The 22,311-nt window shown below is 39.0% G+C and overlaps 1 long non-coding RNA gene across 5 annotated transcripts in view; it reads left to right on the top strand.

The window, feature by feature from the left end:
- Positions 1-22,311, top strand: part of LOC139029684 (uncharacterized) — a 297,875-nt gene that overhangs the window by 97,372 nt on the left and 178,192 nt on the right. For 4 of the 5 annotated variants that reach the window (XR_011481877.1, XR_011481876.1, XR_011481875.1 and 1 more), the window contains exon 2: positions 19,558-19,642. This is a non-coding gene — a long non-coding RNA (uncharacterized lncRNA). Of the gene's footprint in view, positions 1-19,557; positions 19,643-21,134; positions 21,538-22,311 lie in introns of those variants that run through there. The other variant, XR_011481878.1, reaches the window with a different exon arrangement.

Below are 22,311 nucleotides of genomic sequence, written 5' to 3' on the forward strand. Positions count from 1 at the left end.
TGCATGCTGCTGCTGATGCTAAGTCACTTCAGTCGTGTTCAACTCTGTGCGACCCCATAGATGGCAGCCCACCAGGCTCCCCCGTCCCTGGGATTCTCCAGGCAAGAATACTGGAGTGGGTTGTCATTTCCTTCTCCAATGCATGAAAGTGGAAATTGAAAGTGAAATCGCTCAGTCGTGTCCAACTCCTAGCAACCCCATGGACTGCAGCCCACCAGGCTCCTCCGTCCATGGGATTTTCCAGGCAAGAGTACTGGAGTGGGGTGCCATTGTCTTCTCCCTGACAATGCATAGCATGTAGTAAACATTTTTCCCCAAATATAAAATTTCACCAAAATATTTCTAAACATAAAGTGTCTGTTTGTCCTATATGTGTGTTGTCTCTGTGTGTGTATGTGTAGGTGGTGGTGGTGGTGATGGGGTGGGCAAGAAAGGGAAATTCACACTCTAATTGAGTTTAGACTAAGAATACACTTGTTCTGTGCCTCAGGAACAAAATGAATAAAATAAGTAGAAATGTCATCCTGTTTGAACAATTGTTGAGTATTTTTTCATACCCGTTTCCTTTTCTAGAGAGCTATTAAATAGGCTGCGAAGTAGGCTGGTGGTGAAAGTTGAGCTGGTAGCAATTATTTCCTCATATCCTTACTGATGTGGATAATACTAGCTTTTCTTATTTGTGTACAACCTAACTGAAAACGCAGATCCAATGACTAATGTCTTGGGTGTATAAAAATGGCAGGAAGGCAGCGTTTATAACTCATCACTCTGTTTCTAGATTTCCCTCTGTTTCTAGATTAATGTTAGTGTCCTCTTAACTCATCAATCTAAGTCCTTCCACAGACAGATACATATTCTATTGCAATTAACTGGAGGGATTGCCTCTCAAATATTTGTTGGAGACCCTTTGGGTTGAATTGAGATTTTAAGAGAGAATTAAGCACTGCAGAATTATATCTAGCTATGTACAAATACTGAGGAACTAAAAAGCCTCTTGATGAAAGTGAAAGGGGAGAGTGAAAAAGTTGGCTTAAAGCTCAACATTCAGAAAACTAAGATCATGGCATCTGGTCCCATCACTTCATGGGAAATAGATGGGGAGACAGTGGAAACAGTGTCAGACTTTATTTTTTTGGGCTCCAAAATCACTGCAGATGGTGATTGCAGCCATGAAATTAAAAGTCGCTTACTCCTTGGAAGGAAAGTTATGACCAACCTAGACAGCATATTAAAGAGCAGAGACATTACTTTGTCAACAAAGGTCTGTCTAGTCAAGGCTATGGTTTTTCCAGTAGTCATGTATGGATGTGAGAGTTGGACTGTGAAGAAAGCTGAGCACCGAAGAATTGATGCTTTTGAACTATGGTGTTGGAGAAGATTCTTGAGAGTCCCTTGGACTGCAAGGAGATCCAACCAATCTGTCCTAAAGGAGATGAGTCCTGGGTGTTCATTGGAAGGACTGATATTGAAGCTGAAATTCCAATACTTTGGCCACCTCATGCAAAGAGCTGACTCATTGGAAAAGAGCCTGATGCTGGGAAAGATTGAAGGCAGGAGGAGAAGGGGACGACAGAGGATGAGATGGCTGGATGGTATCACTGACTCGATGGACATGAGTTTGAGTAAACTCCGGGAGCTGGTGATGGACAGGTGTTGGTTTTTTAATGGACCGGAACTTGGTGGTCCGGATTTGACGATGAGAGGGTGAAAGAAGGCAAGAGGCTAATATTCCCTGGGTTACGCAACCAGCTTTTGCACTCCAGGGAATCAGCCAGAAATAGAGAGATAAAGAGAAAGAGAGGAAGAGAAAGAAAGAAAGACACGGGACCAAAGCTCTGATGGAGCAAAGGTGTTTTAATCAGCATGGCGTGGGCATATATATTGTCTTACAAGGTAGTTATTGTCATCAAAGATAAAGATTAAAATTCCAGATTTACAAAACACAAGGCGATCCCTATTAAAGAGAGAAGAGGGTACTTATCACCACAATGGGAAACTAACAAAGGAAATGCCTGGATTCCTCAGCCCAGAAAGGTGTGCCTCTCCTCTTAATTCCTGAATATTCAGGAATTAATAAGGGCCAGAAGATTCCTGACAGACAGGGAGGCCTAGTGTGCTGCGATTCATGGGGTCGCAAAGAGTCAGACACGACTGAGTGACTGAACTGAACTGATATACAAATATTTCTGGGAATAGTCACAGAATAGATGCAAATAGGAGTAATTATGAAGCAAAAATGACATTGTTTGGATATAGCAGAATATTTCATGGCTTCCCTCTTAATTCCTTTATGATTGTATTTATTAAATCTCAATCAGAAAAAAAATTCTGAGATTGAGAAGTGGTTCCCAAGAACTGGCTATGTATAGTTACTATTATATTTTAAGATAAGGATTCTTCTTAAAGAAAATAAAAGAATTATATTCTGGCCCATTTACCAAAATATGACATATTTGACAATTAAAAAGTATAAATAAGGATAAAATTTACTTTAAAAAATCTGTGTAAAAAATTATCATTTATTAATCACTACATCATTGACATAAATTAGAAAAATAATGGCAAATTATATGAAAGGAATAGTATTTAATTCATTTACAAAGATAACTTGGAGTTCTTATAGATTTATATATGTCTCTTATGATGAATCTTGCTCCCAAGGATTCAGAGCTAAATCTGGAAAGACTGGATTTTAGCATAAAGACAACACTTCATGTTCCTTTTGCTGGCTGAATCACCTTTCTCTTCCAGAACTCTGTAGAATATCCTCTTTAGGAAAGCCTTTTCAGACTCTTCTTTCTTTGTCACCCCTTCCCTGAATTATAGTTTCTACCACTCCCTGCCACCACATTCCAGACAGTGATCAATTCTGTCCATTCAACATCTCTCAAATCTGTCTTTGAGATCAGAATTCTTACAGCAACGCTTTTCTAATTCCTCTTCCTCCATCATTGATTTATTGAATCTGTTCTTGAAACAGCTTCCAGAGTAAATGTCTATAATAACAAAATGCATTGACTGGTTACTATACGCCAGGCACTTAATATTCATCAGTTCTTTTAATTCTCATGGTGATATCATTACTCCATTTTGTTAGATAAGGAAATTATAGCCAGGAGAAACCAAGTTGCCCAAAGTTCACACAGTAAGAAGAGGCAGAAACAGAGTTGAACCCTCAACCTCTGAAATCCTGTTTGCTTCTCTATTCCACTCCACTTCTTCTTCAAGATCCAATTAGATCATGTTACAACTTGTGTTCATTCTGATGTTTCAGTCACTCATGAAATGGTCACTTTGGGAAAGTAGCATTTTTTTTTTTTAATATACTCTTGTTCCACTGCATAGAACAGTAAGGGAAAACTATGTGACATAGTTTTTTATGGTTCCTTGCTGGTATTGACTGTTAATTAAACTTATCTCGAAACCAAGTGTTTCAGTGGTGCAGAGAGACAACATATGGATTGATGTGTAGGTCAGACATATGTGAGTGACAGAGAAGTTAAGATCTTTAATGAACTGTGGTTGCTTAATTCAGTTGAATTAAGTCACATTTATGGGTTCAGTGCCTGTGTGGGCCAGTTTATTTGGTCATGCTGCACCCTTGACCTCAGTCTATCTCCTTGCTAATGAACACTATTAGCTGAAGGCAAAGTGCAATGTGAATGGAAAAAAGCAAATCCCTCTTTACACTTGGAAGAAATTGCCCAACAGGTATGTCCTATTGACACTGGCAGAGAAACTGGGCAAGTCGTCATTAAACCTTTGATTGTTTTCAGTTCTTCTGAAAACATCCTTATTTGACAAAATGGCATGAATCATATACAGATTTCAATCCACTTTATAAAGTTGCTTTAACTGAATTTAAAAAAATAAAACATTAGAAGAGAGAACAGGTTTAGGTGAAAATGGAACAGGAACTATACTGATAGCTTCAGTTTTACTAAGAAAAATATAATGTATCTAGATTGGAATGGTTAATAGTCAGCTATTAGAGTATTTTTACTCAGAGTGTGCATATCTTCCTGTTTCTTAAAATTTTTTTCATCAGAGGTGAATGATGTTAATCAGTGATAGTAGATTCACTTTCACATACTTGAAGTACAGCTGTCGTAATTGGAGGAAAATAGGAAACTCAGGTTAATATGTTTCAGACTCTTTTTTTTCCCTTTTGCAGCCAAAATAATACATAATCCACATAAATTAACCACCACTATTTTTGAGGTTCCCTTGATATCTCCAGTATTCTTGAAGAGATCTCTAGTCTTTCCCAACCTATATTGTTTTCCTCTATGTCTTTGCATTGTTCATTGAAGAAGGGTCTTATCTCTCTTTGCTATTGTCTGGAACTCTGCATTTAGCTCTCTTTGCAAGAAGATTGGAGACATGAAGGGAACAACTCATGCAAGGATGGGCACGATAAAGGACAGAAATGATCAGGATATAACAGAGGCAGAAGATATTAAGAAGAGGTGGCAAGAATAAACAGACGAACTATACAAAAAGATCTTAGTGACCCAGATAACCACGATGGTGTGATCACTCACCTAGAGCCAGACATCCTGGAATGTGAAATCAAATGGACCTTAGGAAGCATCACTATGAACAAATCTAGTGGAGGTGATGGAATTCGAGCTGAGCTATTTCCAATCCTAAAAGATGATGCTGTTAAAGTGCTGCACTCAATATGCCAGCAAATTTAGAAAACTCGGTAGTGGCCACAAGACTGGAAAAGGTCAGTTTTCATTCCAGTGCCTAAGAAAGGCAGTACGAAAGAATGTTCTAATTACTAACAATTGCACTCATTTCTCATGCTAGTAAGGTTATGCTCAACATCCTCCAAGCTAGGCTTCAGCAGTATGTGAACCAAGAACTTCCAGATATACAAATTGGATTTTAGAAAAGGCAGAGGAACCAGAGATCGAATTGCCAACATTTGTTGGATCATGGAGAAAGCAAGGGAATTCCAGAAAAACATCTACTTCTGCTTCATTGACTATGCAAAAGCCTTTGACTATGTGGATCACAACAAGCTGTGGAAAATTCTTGAAGAGACAGGACTTTCCTGACAAAGGTCCATATAGTCAAAGCTATGATTTTTCCAGTAGTCATGTATGGATGTGAGAGTTGGACCATAAAGAAGGTTGAGTGCTGAAGACTTGATGCTTTTGAATTTTGATACTGGGAAACACTCTTAAGAGTACTTTGGACAGCAAGATCAAACCAGTAAATTCTAAAAGAAATCAATCCTGAATATTCATTGGAAGGACTGATGCTGAAGCTGAAGCCCCAATCCTTTGGCCACCTGATGGGAAGAGCCAACTCACTGGAAAGACTGTGATGCTGAGAAAGATTGAAGGCAAAAGGAGAAGAGGGAGGCAGAGGATAAGGTGGTTAGATAGCATTATGGACTCAATGGACATGAGTCTGAGTAAACTCTGGGAGATGGTGAAGGACAGGGAAGCCTGGTATGCTGCAGTCCATGAGATTGCAAAGAGTAGGACACAACTTAGCGACTGAACAACAACATCTTCGAGGTGCCATAACTGAAAGCTGATTTAATTCCTATTTACAACATGTTTTTAGTCATTCTGTCCACCTATCATTGAAGAATTATTATTTTTGATAATATTATATAATATATATAACAGAAGAGTTACTGTTTTGTTTGTTTAATAGCTGTTTATTACATTTTTACAAAATCAATACATATTTATTGGACACTAGTCCCTAGAATCATGAACCAAAGAGGCTATGGGCCTTTCCTCATGGAAGCTTAGAATGTAGTGGGATGATAGACATTGGTCAAATCATAATTTATTAAACAAATACTTATCGAGTACATTTATGTGCCAGGCAGTTTTTCAGGCACTGAGGATGTAGAGATTAAAAAAGACTTACAAAAAAATCCATTGCCTCATTGCGCTTATATTCTTATGAGAGGCAAAAGTCTAAAAAGAATTAAAAAACAGTGAAAAAAAAAGGTAAGATGTCAGATGATAATAAAAGAATGGAGAAAAACAAAGCAGGTGGCGATATAGAAAGTGGTAGGACATAATGGGTGCAGTTTTTAATAGGGAGTCAGTAAGGCTTCATGGCAAATGTGACATTTGAACAAAGAAGAAAACGAAGTGAGGGCAAGAGTCACATTTTTCAGGGAAGAGAAAAGGGCAAAGTCCTGAGCAGGCGACACTTGGTGGATTCACAGCGCGCCAGGAAGGCCAGAGAGGCCAAAGAAGAGTGAGCAAGCAGGAAACATGTGTCTGATGAAGTCATGAATGTAACTCAATGCCAAGGCAGGTAGGAAGGGAGATGGGGAGGCACTGAAGGTTTTAGGATCTGATTTAGGTTTTAATAAGATCATTCTGACTCCTGAGTTGGGAATAGACTGCAGAGAGTAATAGAACAGGGAGGAAGGCCTCTGATTCAGATATTTAATAAGATTTGATGATGGGCATTGGCCCAGAATAGCAGTGGTGGGGGTGGTGAGAATTGGTGGGTGTCTTCATACACTCTATTATTCCAAATAAGTGGTACACTAGCACCGACTATACTTTGAACCAAAAAAAAGTTAGGTTCATATACCATACCAAAATACATTCTAGCATATTGTTTTAGTTATGTTTGAATTTTAGAAAAAAAATCCATAAGTTGCATTATCCTCCTATGGAAAAACCATCCAATGGGTTCTCATTCTATTTAGACTAAATTCCAAAGCTTCCAATGACTTAGAAAGCCAACTTGATCTCCTGTGCTGTCTAATATGGTAGCTACTAGCCACACATGGCTATTGAGCACTTGGAATAAGGCTACTCCAAAACAAGATGTATTGTTTATAGAAAATCTACCACAGATTTAAAACTTGGTAACAAAATAAGAATGTAAAATATGTTATTAATAATTTTTGAACACTGGTTACAGGCTGAAAGGATAATATCTTGGAATTACGGTGGAAATATAGTATTAATATGAATTTCACTCGATTCTTTTCACTTCTTTTAAAACATAACTGCTAAAACATTTAAAATTACAAATATAACTGGAATTTTTGGCTCCCATTGTATTTCTGTTGGGCAGTGGTATTCTATGTTCTCTCTATCTGATTTTATCTCAAACTGGTCTCCTTGTTCACTACATTCCAGTCACACTTGTTTCTTTGAGATCCTTGAACTTGCCAGACCCATGCCTGCCTCAGGGTCTTTGTATATTTTATTTCCCTTTCCTGAAATGTTATTCCTTTAGAATGTCTCTTATTTCTTTCCACTTTTCATGTCTCAGCTCAAAAGTCACTTTTAAGATGAGCATGTATATGCTCATGGTATGTGCAAAGTCATATACCAAATAAAGATTTGTTCATTCTTAATCTCATCTCCTGTTAAAATGTCTACATCGTTTATTCCTAGGTGAAATTTGTTTCCTTACTGATGGGCAGTCACTCTCTAGAACACATAATATACAGAAGCTGAGATGTTAATTATTGTGTAGACCATTAAGCTTTAATTATTTTGTAGACCAGAATAGTGTTTGGCATATATTAGATACTTATTAAATGAAAGAATAATTAAGCTCTATGCTTAAGAGGATTTAGGGCTATTAGTTAGTATACAAATAGATAGACTAGATAGACTTGACCTAGTCTGGGTATATCAGGAAATCTTCCTAAGATGTAAACATTGAGCTAAGAGTAGAGAATGAATAAACATTAATCAGAGGATAAAGAAAGGGAAGAGCACTCTGGGTAGATGGGAAAGAATGAGTGAGAAACTCATTAATGGGTCAGTGATCGGATGAAAAGTAAAGGATAAGGATTGCCAGCAATGGAAATAGCCATCTAAATAGATGGAGAGGAATTTTGTATAAGAAATTTGGGTAACTCATGAAAGCAACAGGACACAGGAGTACCAAGCTTAGAAAACGAGCAGGCACCAAGGGAGGCCAATAGAATTTATCATCGTTCCACAGCAATGCTCAGGGCACCACCACATGCGCTTTTGCATTGAAGAGTAGCTGCCATGACTCAACTCTGCCCTTCCTGGATACTTGCTGCTCTGTGGATGTACTTGCAACTCTGCCAAACTCATAATCAGTAAGCTATGACTTTTTTGAGGCTTGGGGTCATGACTTCCATGTTCCAAGTCCTAGCTGGCAGTATTTGAATGGCTGAGCCTAAGTACTGGTTGTCTGGAATCAGAAAGTAGGCTCTCTGGCTTCACTATTGGGAGCTGAGGCTCTGATTCCCATTTGTTTTGGGATTGACACCAGAAAGTAAGGGTGTTGCTTGCTGGGCTTCCAAAATAACAAGTGTTTACCACAGTCCACTGCCTTGGTTATCCCAATCATCATCATTTTTTGTTTATAACCTCTTCCACTGCATCCAAAGGTTTTTGCCTAGTCTGGCACAATTTGGATTATAAGGTTTTATGGTGGCGCTAGTGGTAAAGAAACTGCCTGCCAATGCAGGATACATGAGAGATGCAGTTTGATCTCTGGGTCAGGAAGATCCTCTGGAGGAGGGCACAGTGATCTACTCCAGTATTCTTTCCTGGACTATCCCCATGGACAGAGGAGCCTGGCAGGATACAGTCCATAGGGTTACAAAGAGTCAGAAACGACAGAAGCAACTTGGCTAGATAGCTCATGGTTAAGTATTTAGTCTTGACCAGGACAGTTAAAAGTGCATGAGCATTTTCTTAATAGGAGAATAATATTTGTTGAGTAGTTCACAAAATTGATGGGAGCTAGACTTGTCATGTATGGATGTGAGAGCTGGACTGTGAGGAAAGCTGAGAGCTGAAAAATTGATGCTTTTGAACTATGGTGTTGGAGAAGACTCTTGAGAGTCCCTTGGACTGCAAGGAGACCCAACCAGTCCATCCTAAAGGAGATCAGCCCTGGGTGTTCATTGGAAGGACTGATGCCGAAGCTGAAACTCCAATACTTTGGCCACCTCATGCGAAGAGTTGACTCATTGGAAAAGACCCTGATGCTGGGAGGGATTGGGGGCAGGAGGAGAAGGGGACGACAGAGGATGAGATGGCTGGATGGCATCACCGACTTGATGGACATGAGTTTGAGTAAACTCCGAGAGTTGGCGATGGACAGGGAGGCCTGGCATGCTGCGATTCATGGGGTCACAAAGAGTCGGACACGACTGAGTGACTGAAATGAACTGAACTGAACTTAACTGAGACTTGGAAAATGGTAGGAATGAATGGACACAAAATCAACTAAAAATGTAGGAGTAACCTGTCTCTGATGCCAATACTAGTACCATCACTAATAACCACTTGCTGAAGCCTCTGGACCTGGGTCCCCAGAGAAATTCAGCATCATGGCACAATGTTTTGCACTCAGCATCAGGCACTACAAATAATGCAGACAGTGTCAAGTCTGTGAGTCACTTAGAGAAAAATAAAGTATTAGGTTTGAGCATCTGACTTGTCAAACCTAGGAGTTGAAAAAGGGAATATTTTACCTCCTTTTGCTCCTTTAGTCTGTTTGAGATGCCCTCAAATAGGAGGATATCTGGGTAGTCCAAAATGATAAATGTCTACCATAGCATATTTTTCCTTGCATCAATATTTAGAAAGTTTTTAAAAGTTTGTTGTTGCCTTTTCCTTACACTTTATGCTGCTTTCTTGAAAATAAAATATTCTTGAATCTGTGAGTTTATGAATTGAATGTAATTTTTTATATTTAAATAGTATTTTCACTGACATTCACCTGGTTATTTTCTCAATAGTAAATATTTTCTATAATAAACATTCAAGCTGTTTAGATGAAAAGATTACTTTCAATATTTTGAGACAAGATTTCTTTAGAATATGCCATGATCACTTCCTTCCTAATATTAGGTTAGAGATTTTAAGGTCGAATGCACTTTTCTAAACAATTACTAATTAAAGCTTAATAAATTACATCAATGATAATTTATTTTACATGAGAGTAGATGGCTTTTAAATTTTTGTGTGGCATATAAATGTTCAAATATAACAAAGGATTGTACTTTAGCTCACAGTCTTGAAAAATTAAACAAAACAATAATGATTTGATTTTATTTTTAAAAAACATTTTAACAATATCTGATTTTTCTCTTCTTATCAAAAAGGGTGGTGAATAAGTATACTGTAACTGATTATTTTCTTAATTAATTTATTTTTTAAATAAAGGATAATTGCTTTACAGAATTTTGTTGGTTTCTGCCAAACATCAACATGGATCATCCACAGGTATACACAGGATATGTATAGTGATATGATTATGAAACAAGAAAGGGCCTTGGACTGTGAACATGTTCAAAAGATATATCATAAATGCTGACTTTTTAAGAAACTAATTTTTGTTTGGCTTTGCCTGTGTAAGAGCATACAAGTGAAATTACTAACAGGGCCTTCCTGGCAAGACCCAACCTAGGTCATTCGGAGGCTGTGCTCCTCAGTTACAGCTTTCTTTGTTTCCTGGAAATCCTCAGATCCTCCTCTGTGATACCAAAATATCTGCTTCTTGCAACACCACACCTTACCAGTGCCAATATAATCTGTTGCAATGAACTTGAATTTTTTTTTTAGTGTTCTTCAGGATTCTTAATCTCACTGACTTTTTCCTGAACATTTATTTGGCTTCAAGTTAACTTTCCATCTGTTTTATCTCAATGATTTCTGAGTTTTTTCAGTGATGATGTACTGAGTTGTTCTATCTCATTTTTGATCACGCTTTAGAAGACAGATCACTCAACTGTTTTAGACATCAGTTTCCTTATAATTAAAAGGATGATTTTGGTTGTATCCTCTCTAAGGTCTTTTCCAGAGCTAATGTGGGATGCCTGTATGTCTGTCAGAGCAGTATGGAAGAATGGAAAGAATTCAGGCTTTGCATCAAAGAAAGCTGAGTGCAAATCTTGAAGCTCCGTGACTGACTTTGCTGCTTACTGTTTTCAGATGTGTAATTTTTTTTTCCATTGATTTTTCTTTTTGCTCCTCTGATTGAATGCATTCCACTGTCCTGTCTTTGAGTTTGCAGATCCTTTCTCTGCCTAATCTAGTCTGCTGTGGAATGACTCTTTGGAATTTTTCAGTTCTTTTCTTCAGTTCTGTGTTTTCTGCTTGGTACTTTCTTACATTTTCTATGTCTTTGTTGAAATTCTCACTTTGTTTATGCATTGTTCTCCTGACCTTAGTGAGCATTCTCATGATTTTGAGCTTCTTATTAGGTAAATAATTGATTTCTATTTCATTAAGGTCTATTTCTGGGGTTTTATCTTATTATTTTGTTTGGAACATATTCCTATGTTTCTTCATTTTCTTTTATTCTCTTCTGTTGGTTTTGCTGCCTTTGATGAAACAGCCAACCCTCCCAGTTTTGATGGAGAGATCTTGTATAGAAGATGAACTTTATCTTTCAACCTGACCTTAGTTTTTTTTGTCTTTCACACCTTTGTGATTGTCCAAACCACCTTCTTTGTTCCTGGTGGCTCCCAGTACCTGAGGGTATGTCAAGACTGTCATAATCCCAAAGGGAAGGATTTCAGTCAACACCTAGTTGAAGGCTGATTGGAAACTGGACCTTTAGGCAACAGCTTTAAAAGCATGCAAATAGATATTTTTAAAGGAAGACCTGGGGTTGGGGAGTTTCTGTTTTCATCCTCTGTGCTGAGCCCTGGGGGAGATAACCAGTTAAGAACTTATTCTTTGTTTGCTGCAGTCCTGTGGGACTTGGAAACACAAGTCCCATTGGCCACCAGGGTCATGTGATCAAAGGTGCATCTTCTGGGTGGCAGGAGCAAAAGTTGGGGCACCAGACCTGGGCACAAACTTCTTTTAGGGAGAAACCAGTGACATGGGATGGGGCAGACAGATACAGAGATGACTTCTGCTGGCCTCCCCAGGCTCTGGTCTCCAAGAAGGATGGCAATCAGCTCCTAGATGTGTGCTCTAGAAACCTCATCTTCAGGCAGCAGCTTTTAACATAAATGAACAGACTATTTTCAGGGAAAGATTGGGAGGTAGGTATTTTTTTTTTTCCTTGTCCCTCTGTGCTGAGCCTCAGGGTGATAGCCATGATAAATCTACTATCTGTTAAGAACTATTTGTTTGCTGTCATTTTCTGGGTCTTATGGATGCAAGCCCAGCTGGCTATCAGAGCTAGGTGTTCTGGGCTTCAGTTCTTGAGGTGGAAGTCTTAAAAATTGGGATGCTAGATTTTGGGTCCAAACCCTTCACTCCTCAGGGAGAAACTGGGAACTGTGAGTTCCCTCTCAATTGTATGTTACTGTGCCAGGAGTGGGGTTTATGGCAAGCCTGTGTCTCAGCTTTTCCTACCCATTTCCATGTGGGTTTTTTCTTGTTCACCCAATGTGCAGGAGTCATCAGAGGGAATTCTTTTAGAGAGGATTTTTTCAGGGGTAGCTGTAGATTCGGTGTGTCTGTGGGAGGAGGTGTGTTCAGCATCCTCTGAGGTTGCCATGTTGGACCAGAACTCTCCAAGCTTGTATTTTTTTGTGGGTAAAAAGAGGATAGAGATGTTTTTGTGTTTGGTTACATGGAACAGGGCAAACAAAGGGTTTATTTTTCTCATTTATTGATGTGTCTGGAAATAGGCAGTCTAGAGTTAGTGCATCTGCTCTTTCAAGGAGTTATTACCCTAGGCTGTTTCTATGTGTTTTGCTCTGCCATCCTTAGTGTGTGGTTTTCATCTTTATGACGGCACCACCAAGTGCAGGATCCACATTCTATACAAGAAGAGGGGAAGGGTGGAACCCAAAAGGGGCATTTCACGTGAATTTTCATGGGGAAAACAAATCTCACAGCCCAAGAGTCTTTCACTTCTGCTTCACTGGCCGGAACTGTGACACAATGTTATCCTCAGCGATGAGCAAATCTAGGACATTATAGCTTCTCCGAACATATTGACATCCTGGATAAAATCTGAGTTTGGCTAGTCAGAAACAAGGTGGGAATAGATAATGTGTAGGCAACACTGATGCCTGAAATCAGGAAAACTTAACTTCCTTTGGTTGTGAAGTTATATGAAACCACACATGTGAAATACAGAATACATATTGTATGAGATACAGAATACACATTGGGTACTCAAAGAATGGCCACTCCAATTTTGTGGTTACTACTATTTTACACTGAAGTGACTATTTGCAGTGATCATGAAAATGGTGCTTGAGTGATTTAATTACTTTATATTGAAAATCTATATGTCTAAAAATTGTAAGAAATGTCTGCTTCCCAGCTATTTTGCATCAGTTCTGTTTTGTTAGCCAATGTGGTTCAAGAATCAGGTATCTACCTCATTTTCATTGAATCTGTTATATATTAAAAATAAAAAGAAATAAATAGATTACAAAAATATGTATTATTTGCAAATGTGAAAAATTTTAATGAACAATACAATCAAATTAACTTGGGGAAATGTTTAATACTTTGGGGAGTCTTAATATGGGAGAAAATCCTGTCAATTAGAATGAGTGACCCCTTGTGTAGTGCGGTTTCAGAGGAAACTGGAGAGCATGTTTTCTTTGGAAATGCCTCCTTACCCAAAATGATTTCCCCTAGTCCTTTTGTTAGTCTGCCGCATATCTGATATGCCCTTGGTTAAAATGATTATGAGAATATATTTCCACAAGTGTCCTTTGAAAATGTGTTATCTGGAAGGATATATAAAAGAGCCAGACATGACTGAGCACACACACACACACACACACACACACGTTTAAAAAATATTATCAATTGTAGCTGATGCTGAAAACTCAGCCTCCGAGCACCAGTCCTGAATCAAATTTCAGAGACAGAGTTTTGGGTGAAGTAGAAAAGAATTGCTTCAGTGCTTTGCCAGGCAAAGTGGGACACAGCAGGCTCTTGCCCTGGAAAACTGTGTGTCCCAACCTGAGAAGATGTAAAGAAGAATTTCATAGCGGTAGTTCAAGGGTGGGCCTGCTGACAAGATTAGGGTGTTTGCAGGGACTATGCTCCTTTAATCTGGCCTCAAGTAATCTCTTGATGAGCTTCTCTAGCTCCATTAATTATGGCCTCAGGTTGTCTTCTCTGGTATGAAGAGTACTGACATCTTCCATCTGTTGAGTTTTAGTTCTATGAAAAGTAAAGATATTGTTATGTGTGACTACTTAGTACTTTATTTGGCAATTCCTTCTCCCAAGGGAATATTTCATGCAAAGATGGGCTCAATAAAGGACAGAAATAGTATGGACCTAACAGAAGCAGAAGATATTAAGAAGGGGTGGCAAGAATACACAGAAGAACTATACAGAAAAGATCTTCATGACCCAGATAATCACGATGGTGTGATCACTCACCTAGAGCCAGACATCCTGGAATGTGAAGTCAAGTGGGCTTTAGGAAGCATCACTACGAACAAAGCTAGTGGAGGTGATGGAATTCCAGTTGAGCTATTTCAAATCCTAAAAGATGATGCTGTGAAAGTGCTGCACTCGATATGCGAACAAATTTGGAAAACTCAGCAGTGGTTACAGGACTGGAAAAGGTCAGTTTTCATTCCAATCCCTAAGAAAGGCGATTCCAAAGAATGCTCAAACTACCAACTTTGAAAAACTCAGTAGTGGCTACAGGACTGGAAAAGGTCAGTTTTCATTCCAGTCCCTAAGAAAGGCAATCCCAAAGAGTGCTCAAACTACCGCACAATTGCACTCAGCTCACATGCTAGCAAAGTAATGCTCAAAATTCTCCAAGCCAGGCTTGAACAATACCTGAACCATGAACTTTTAGATGTTCAAGCAAGTTTTAGAAAAGGCAGAGGAACCAGAGATCAAATTGCCAACATCTGCTGGATCATCAAAAAAGCAAGAGAGTTCCAGAAAACATCTGTTTCTGCTTGACTATTGACTATGCCAAAGCCTTTGACTGTGTGGATCACAATAAATTGTGGAAAATTCTGAAAGAGGTGGGAACACCAGACCACCTCACCTGCCTCATAAGAAACCTATATGCAGGTCAGGAAGCAGCAGTTAGAACTGGACATGGAACAACAGACTGGTTCCAAATAGGAAAAGGAGTACATCAAGGCTGTGTACTGTCACCCTGCTTATTTAACTTATATGCAGAGTACATCATGAGGAATGCTGGGCTGGATGAGGCACAAGCTGGAATCAAGATTGCTGGGAGATATATCAATAACTTCAGATATGCAGATGATACCACTTTTATGGCAGAAAGTGAAGAAGAACTAAAGAGCCTCTTGATGAAAGTGAAATAAGAAAGTGAAAAGTTTGGCTTAAAGCTCAACATTCAGAAAACTAAGATCATTGCATCTAGTCCCATCACTTCATGGCAAATAGATGGAAACAGTGGAAACAGTGGCATACTTTATTTTCTTGGGCTCCAAAATCACTGCAGATGGTGACTGCAGCCATGAAATTAAAAGACACTTACTCCTTGGAAGAAAAGTTAGGACCAACCTAGACAGATTAAAGAGCAGAGACATTACTTTGTCAACAAAGGTCTGTCTAGTCAAGGCTATGGTTTTTCCAGTAATCATGTATGGATGTGAGAGTTGGACTATAAAGAAAGCTGAGCACAGAAGAGGTGATGATTTTGAACTGTGGTGTTGGAGAAGACTCTTGAGAGTCCTTTGGACTGCAAGGAGATCCAACTAGTCCATCCTAAAAGAAATCAGTCCTGAATATTCATTGGAAGGACTGATGTTGAAGCTGAAACTCCAATACTTTGGCCACCTGATGTGAAGAGCTGACTCATTTGAAAAGACCCTGATGCTGGGAAAGACTGAAGGCAGGATTAGAAGGGGATGACAGAGGATGAGATGGTTGGATGGCATCACAGACTCAATGGGCATGAGTTTGAGTAAACTCTGGGAGTTGGTGATGGACAGGGAGGCCTGGTGTGCTGCAGTCCATGGGGTCACAAAGAATCGGACATGACTGAGCAACTGAACGGAACTGAACTGAGGTCAAACCAGGACCCTGCCCTAAGGCTGCATTATTGTTTCTTGGCTGTTCCTCCGTTGTCTTTCCATTCCCTCTCTTCCCTGATTAGCAACTGTTTGAACCTTCCCTTTGGAGCTCAAGGAAGGTCATGGAGGCTGAACCGAAAGACTCCTTAGGCACAGGGTCCTCCTCAGTTCCATAGTGAATAGATTTCTGTGAACTGAGTAGACGCAAAGTCCATTTTGTTTGGTTGGAGAAAGGAAGATTTGAAACTTATGGGGAGGTCAGCAGTATGAAGCAATTAGGAGGAAACAAAAGAGGGCAGATAATAGTTAGAAAGGTCAAACACCTAGACGTCATAGCTTATCTCTTCTTTCAGTGCATTCAGGTGCAATACTAACACTTAAGTACTTCATTATCACCGAGGGTTGGTTCATGGAGTAGGAAGAATGATTGACTTAAATCCAACACAAGGACTCTGATATTTGACAGGAACTATGAATCATTGCTCCATGAAATACTTCGAGAACCATTCCAGATATGACTACCATTCCAGATATAATAGCAATGCCACAGAACTCCTTAGAGCCTTATCCATGCCCTCCCCTACCCCTACCCCATTACACACTGCGGAGATGGGAATGTTTCAAGGTTCTGTAAATGTCTTCGTGATCATCAGAACGGTACCCTGTAGACTGCCTAAATGTTCACATTGAAGACATTTCTCCAGGTTGATTGAAAGAGAGAGGGAACTTCTTTCACCTAGACTGTTAAAAACTTGCAACCCAGAGTGTGGCATTAGCATTAATTTTCATAGTTAGAAGGATGGGAGCAATACTGAGTGGTCATGTAATTTGTTAGACTAAGCTGCATTTTCTTCTACAAATCAGCTCCCTTGAAAAATTTAGGTTAGATCCCTATGTGTTTTTTGCAGTCCTTGAAAATTCTTCCTTATGTTTATTTAGAGAACACAATGTGGTATTTATAAAATGAGTTTTTATTAAAAATATTGACAGATTTAATTTTGTTATAGCCCAATGAATTAAATTTTATCATGATCACCACTTAACAGTGGAGGAAACAGGCACAGAAAGGATGAGAAACTTGCCTACAATCACAGAACTAGCAAGCGAGAGAATCAGCATTTAGACCAGGTAGTCTGACTCCAGGGCCCAAACCCTAAGCCACTGCTCTAGGCCTTGAGGAACATATAGTCAGACTGATACAGAATCTTGTTAGTTGTGTTATATCTTAAAATCCTCTGCCTTCTAGAATTTTAACATAGAGTATGTTGATAGTACTTTACCTATAGCTCAACTTGTTTCTGCACAATAGATTCACAGCCATGATATCAAATTGATCAGGTGAGATTTTATTTAAGTAGCAGTATTTTCACATCATTTTCTAAAGGCAAATAAAGACATAGAGTCTCTGTTTCTAGAAACACAGGGATATACCCCAGAATTATATCATCTCTTCAACAGAAGATGAGATGGTTGGATAGCATCACTGACAGTGAACATGAGTCTGAGCAAACTCTGGGAAATAATGAAAGACAGGGAGGCCTGGCAAGCTGTGGTCTATGGGGTTGCAGAGAGTCAGACATAACTTAGCAACTAAACAACAACTCTTATAATTTTCATGAAAATAATTACCACCCCAAAGCTTAAATATTTGGATACAAAACCAAACATTGAAGAAAAACTTGGAATGGCAGGCAGTACATTACTTCCTATGGTTTGTATATCAATGGTTTTTTTCCCATGATAAGTTTAATTGTGAAGAAAAACATTTTAAAAAATATCCTAATATCAGAGGACACTTCAGTTTTTATGTTCAGTGAATTGACTGTTTCTATAACCTTTAAAGTATTACTTGTAGAGCAACTAGAGGGACCCAGGAGAGCTGAATGAGTCAAGAATGAGAATAAAAATATAGAAACTTTTTCAAGTTCTATACCTATATATGTATACATATATGTGTGCTCTCAGTTGCTTAGTCATGTCTGACTGTTTGTGATGCTATGAAGTGTAGCCCGCCAGGCTCCTCTGTCCATGAGATTCTCCAGGCAAGAGTACTGGAGTGGGTTCCATTTCCTTTTCCAGAGAATCTTCACAGCCAGGAGTCGAACTTGCATCTCCAAGCCTCCTGCATTGGTAGGCGGATTCTTTTACCACTGAGCCACCAGAGAAGCCTGATATACATATACATAACTTGAAAAAGTTTCTATTTTATATGTATCGCTCTGTATATCTCTATTTATCTATTTATCTCCTTTAGACAGAGAGTCATAGTTTGATTTTTGGGATACCTCTGTAAAAAAGGACAATGATCTTTTACTCTACATGAAGATGAGCCCCCATTTGCGTTTAGAGGGGCAGAGGGGGTTGGATCTTATAGCTCACAAGACTGTTGACTGTTTGCAATTTTTTCCATTCTACATTTAGTGACTCATGGTTGTAGGTTGAAATTGGCCATGGTGAGTGTATTCACACCACGGAAATCAGGAAACAGTGGAAATCAGGGCCTTTTCTTTTGCCCCAGAGTAATTGTCAATATTTATGAGCACACCACTAGGTGCTGGAATACATAATGAATACCCAGCAGTTAAAAATTTCCCTCTGATAATTTTAAGCAAAACAAACAGAAAACTGAGATAAATGCATCTTCTTTGATAGCTGTGATTATTTTTCATACAATTTTTTTTGTGATTCAAGGCCTAGCTCAGGAGGAAGACAGTCCTAAGAACACAAAATTCACAGGTGAACCTTGTAACCGGCCCTCCCCAAATGCAATCCCTATCAGCCTTGGAAAGCTTTGTCAGGAACAGAGCACTCATTGGGTTTTCGTTTCCATTTTCCACTAGACATTTGCAGAGAAAAATGACTTCCTCCCAAGTATCCATTAGCCCCCAGCGCTGATGCTAATGAGCAAACTGAAAGCGAGCTGGTGCACAAATGGATGTGAGTCACTTGTCCATTTAGCCCGCTTGGCCTCCTGCGTCAGCACTGACACTTGTTCCTTCCTGGCCTGAGCAAAAGTCATGTTGGCAGTTGTCCACTGCTGGGAGACAGCTGATCGGAAGGTGCTCCATTAAAAGGATGCACTGATTTGTTCTCCTGAAATCATCCTCGCACCTACCTCCTCCTATTGAGGTTTGATCATCCAGGTTGAAATGCTCTTCAATGATAAGATTAAACTAAGAGCACAGACCCTTTTAAAGATATTGCTTGATTGATAACAGAAAGCCAAACAAATAGAATTGAGAACAAGCCTGCTTTTTTGGTACAAATATAATGAAACATGCCTTGGAGAGCCTGGTAAGGCAGGAATCACTGAACAGCTAAGAGTAGGGCATCAGTAAATGCTGTCCCATGGGAGCTTTGCTCGGTGGGATTTTGTATATTTATTTTTGTTTGGTCCATTCCTAATCACAGATGCTGCAAATGGCAGAAAGCAAGGAGACATTTGTGGCTCCAGGGCTTTCCTAGGAAAGCTCCACAGCACTGAATAGTCAGCAAGCAGCAGCTGGTACAAAGCTTCCTGATTAGCCTGCGGGAAGGCAGCGAAATATTTTGTGTACTTGGGCTATTAATGGAAACAAATGGTGATTTCAAGTTTGTGTTACTGAACAGATGATGCTGAAGCCTTGAGGGATGGCTAAGTCTTCACCGAGGGACACTTTCATTTTGGAGAATGATATTTATCAACCAGGAGGAGGTGAGCATCGTAAGGAAAAACTTTGCTTCTGTGGGAGTTCTTGTAATGCTGGAGTCTAATTTATTTATTTATATTCTGCTTGGTTCCCCAAGTTATTTAAGCCAATTTTTGAAATAAGATGTGATACAACTAAGTGAGCCAGTTGAGCAAAAGAGAAAGATGGAAAAATAGTGAATATGGAAAGAGGCTAGTTTTCACCTTGCATAGTTGAGGTTGCCCTAATGTGCACAGAAGAGGGCCATGGAATTGGCTTTGAGCTTTTAGGACTTCAGCTTTTAGGAGGACAACATGATGAGTTATTCCTTCAGTGTCTGTGGGATGAAAACAAGCCCATTGCTTAGGCAAAGCACTGTTATTCTACACTGTGTAGTAAGAAAAATTTGACTGAAAGGTTAATAAATATTTACAAGTTTGGAGGGACACTGACTAATAAATATTTGAGCCTGATGGGCATCACCTCTAATTAATTTCTTGAAGGACATACTTTGAAAATGTGATGACTAACACTGTAGTCCTAAAAGTGCCAAAAGTTATTCTTAAATATGCCTACCAAAGTAGCCCACTCCCAAATGGGAGTAAATCTAAATGGAAAGAATTTTAAAGTATAGTTGCTGTATGTACAATATTGTTACAGGTGTACAATATAGTGATTCACAATTTTTAAGGTTGTATTCCATTTATAGTTATTATAAAATATTGTCTATATTTCCCATGCTGTACAGTATGTCCTTATAGCTTATTTTATACCTAATAGTTTGTACTTCTTATTCCTATATTGCTCCCCACCACTAATGGTAACTACACATTTGTTCTCTATATTGGTGAGTCTGCTTCTTTTTTGTTATATGTGAATATAGTTTGCTGTATTTTGCTTTATTTTTTATATTCCACATATAAGTGGTATTAAAAACATTTAAAATATTTAGCAACATTAATGGAAAGGAAACTTAATGACATATGACAAATGACATATCAATCTAAATTGAGTAGTGGTAAATTTACTCAATACTGCAAAGATGGGTATGCTTTAGAAGCAGGTCTTTTATTAATACAAAGCCTCCCTGGCAGTTATAACTGTGGTCTCTCAGTGAAATCAAAGCAAAGCAACCCTGAACCACAGCTCTCTTCACTCTTCTTATTTAACTTCTCAGTCTAAGCTGAAAGGAGCTGCCTGTTTGTGAGGCAATCTCTGTATTTCAGGAAGATCCCCTGGAGGAGGGGATGGCAACCCATTCCAGTATTCTCACCTGGAGAATCCCTATGGACAGAGGAGCCTGGTGGGCTACAGTCCATGAGGTCACATTACTGAAGTGACTTAGCCTGCATGCACTCCATCTTTACCCCTGCCAGTTCATTCTCTTTTTCTTTTGGGTACGAGAATCATTTTAGACTGAAACTCATCATGGACCTACCATATAAACGCTGATGCTTAATCAACCATTTATTTTTCTCTTATTTTATCCTGCATGCAACTTTTACCTTGCCACTTCAGCCTACTTTAAAACAACCTAGAGGATGGATTCAACCATACCTACAGGACCATAAAAATATGATAACAGTATCTCTTTATGGTAAAGGTCAGTTTTCATTCCAATCCCAAAGAAAGGCAATGCCAAAGAATGTTCAAACTATCACACAATTGCACTCATCTCACATGCGAGGAAAGTAATGCATCTCACATGCGAGCAAAGTAATGCTCAAAATTCTCCAAGCCAGGCTTCAACAGTATGTGAACTGTGAAATTCCAGATGTCCCAGCTGGATTTAGAAAAGTCAGAGGAACCAGAGATCAAATTGCCAACATCCATTGGGTCATAGAAAAAGCAAGAGAATTTCAGAAAAATATCTACTTCTGCTTTACTGATTATGCCAAAGCCTTTGACTGTGTAGAACACAATAAACTGAAAAAATTGTTCAAGAGATGAGAATACCAGACCACCTTAGCTGCCTCCTGAGAAACCTGTATGCAGGTCAAGAAGCAAAGGGTTAGAATGAGACATGGAACAACAGACTGGTTCCAAGTTGAGAAAGGAGTACATCAAAGCTATATAGTGTCACTCTGCTTATTTAACTTATATGCAGAGTACATCATGCGAAATGCCCGTCTGGATGAAGCACAAGCTGGAGTCAAGATTGCCAGGAGAAATATCAATAACTTCAGATATGCAGATGACACCACTCTTATGTCAGAAAACGAAAAATAACTAAAGAGCCTCTTGATGAAAGTGAAAGAGGAGAGTGAAAAGGCTGGTTTAAAACTCAACACTCAAAAAATGAAGCTCATGGCATCCACTCCCATCACTTCATGGCATCTGATTGCAGCCATGAAATTAAAAGACACATGCTTCTTGGAAGGAAAGATATGACCAACCTAGACAGCATATTAAAAAGCAGAGACATTACTTTGCCATCAAAGGTCTGTCTAGTCAAAGCTATGTTTTTTCCAGTAGTCATGCATGAATGTGAGAGTCGGATTATAAAGAAAACTGAGCACTGAAGTATTAATGCTCTTGAACTGTGGTGCTGGAGAAAACTCTTGAGAGTCTCTTGGACCACAAAGAAATCAGTCCTGAATATTCATTAGAAGGACTGTTGTTGAAGCTGAAACTCCAATACTTCCACCTGATGTGAAGAACTGACTCCTTGGAAAAGACCCTGATGCTGGGAATG

This window comes from Odocoileus virginianus, chromosome 19, assembly GCF_023699985.2.
Source record: "Odocoileus virginianus isolate 20LAN1187 ecotype Illinois chromosome 19, Ovbor_1.2, whole genome shotgun sequence".
Lineage (NCBI taxonomy): Eukaryota > Metazoa > Chordata > Mammalia > Artiodactyla > Cervidae > Odocoileus > Odocoileus virginianus.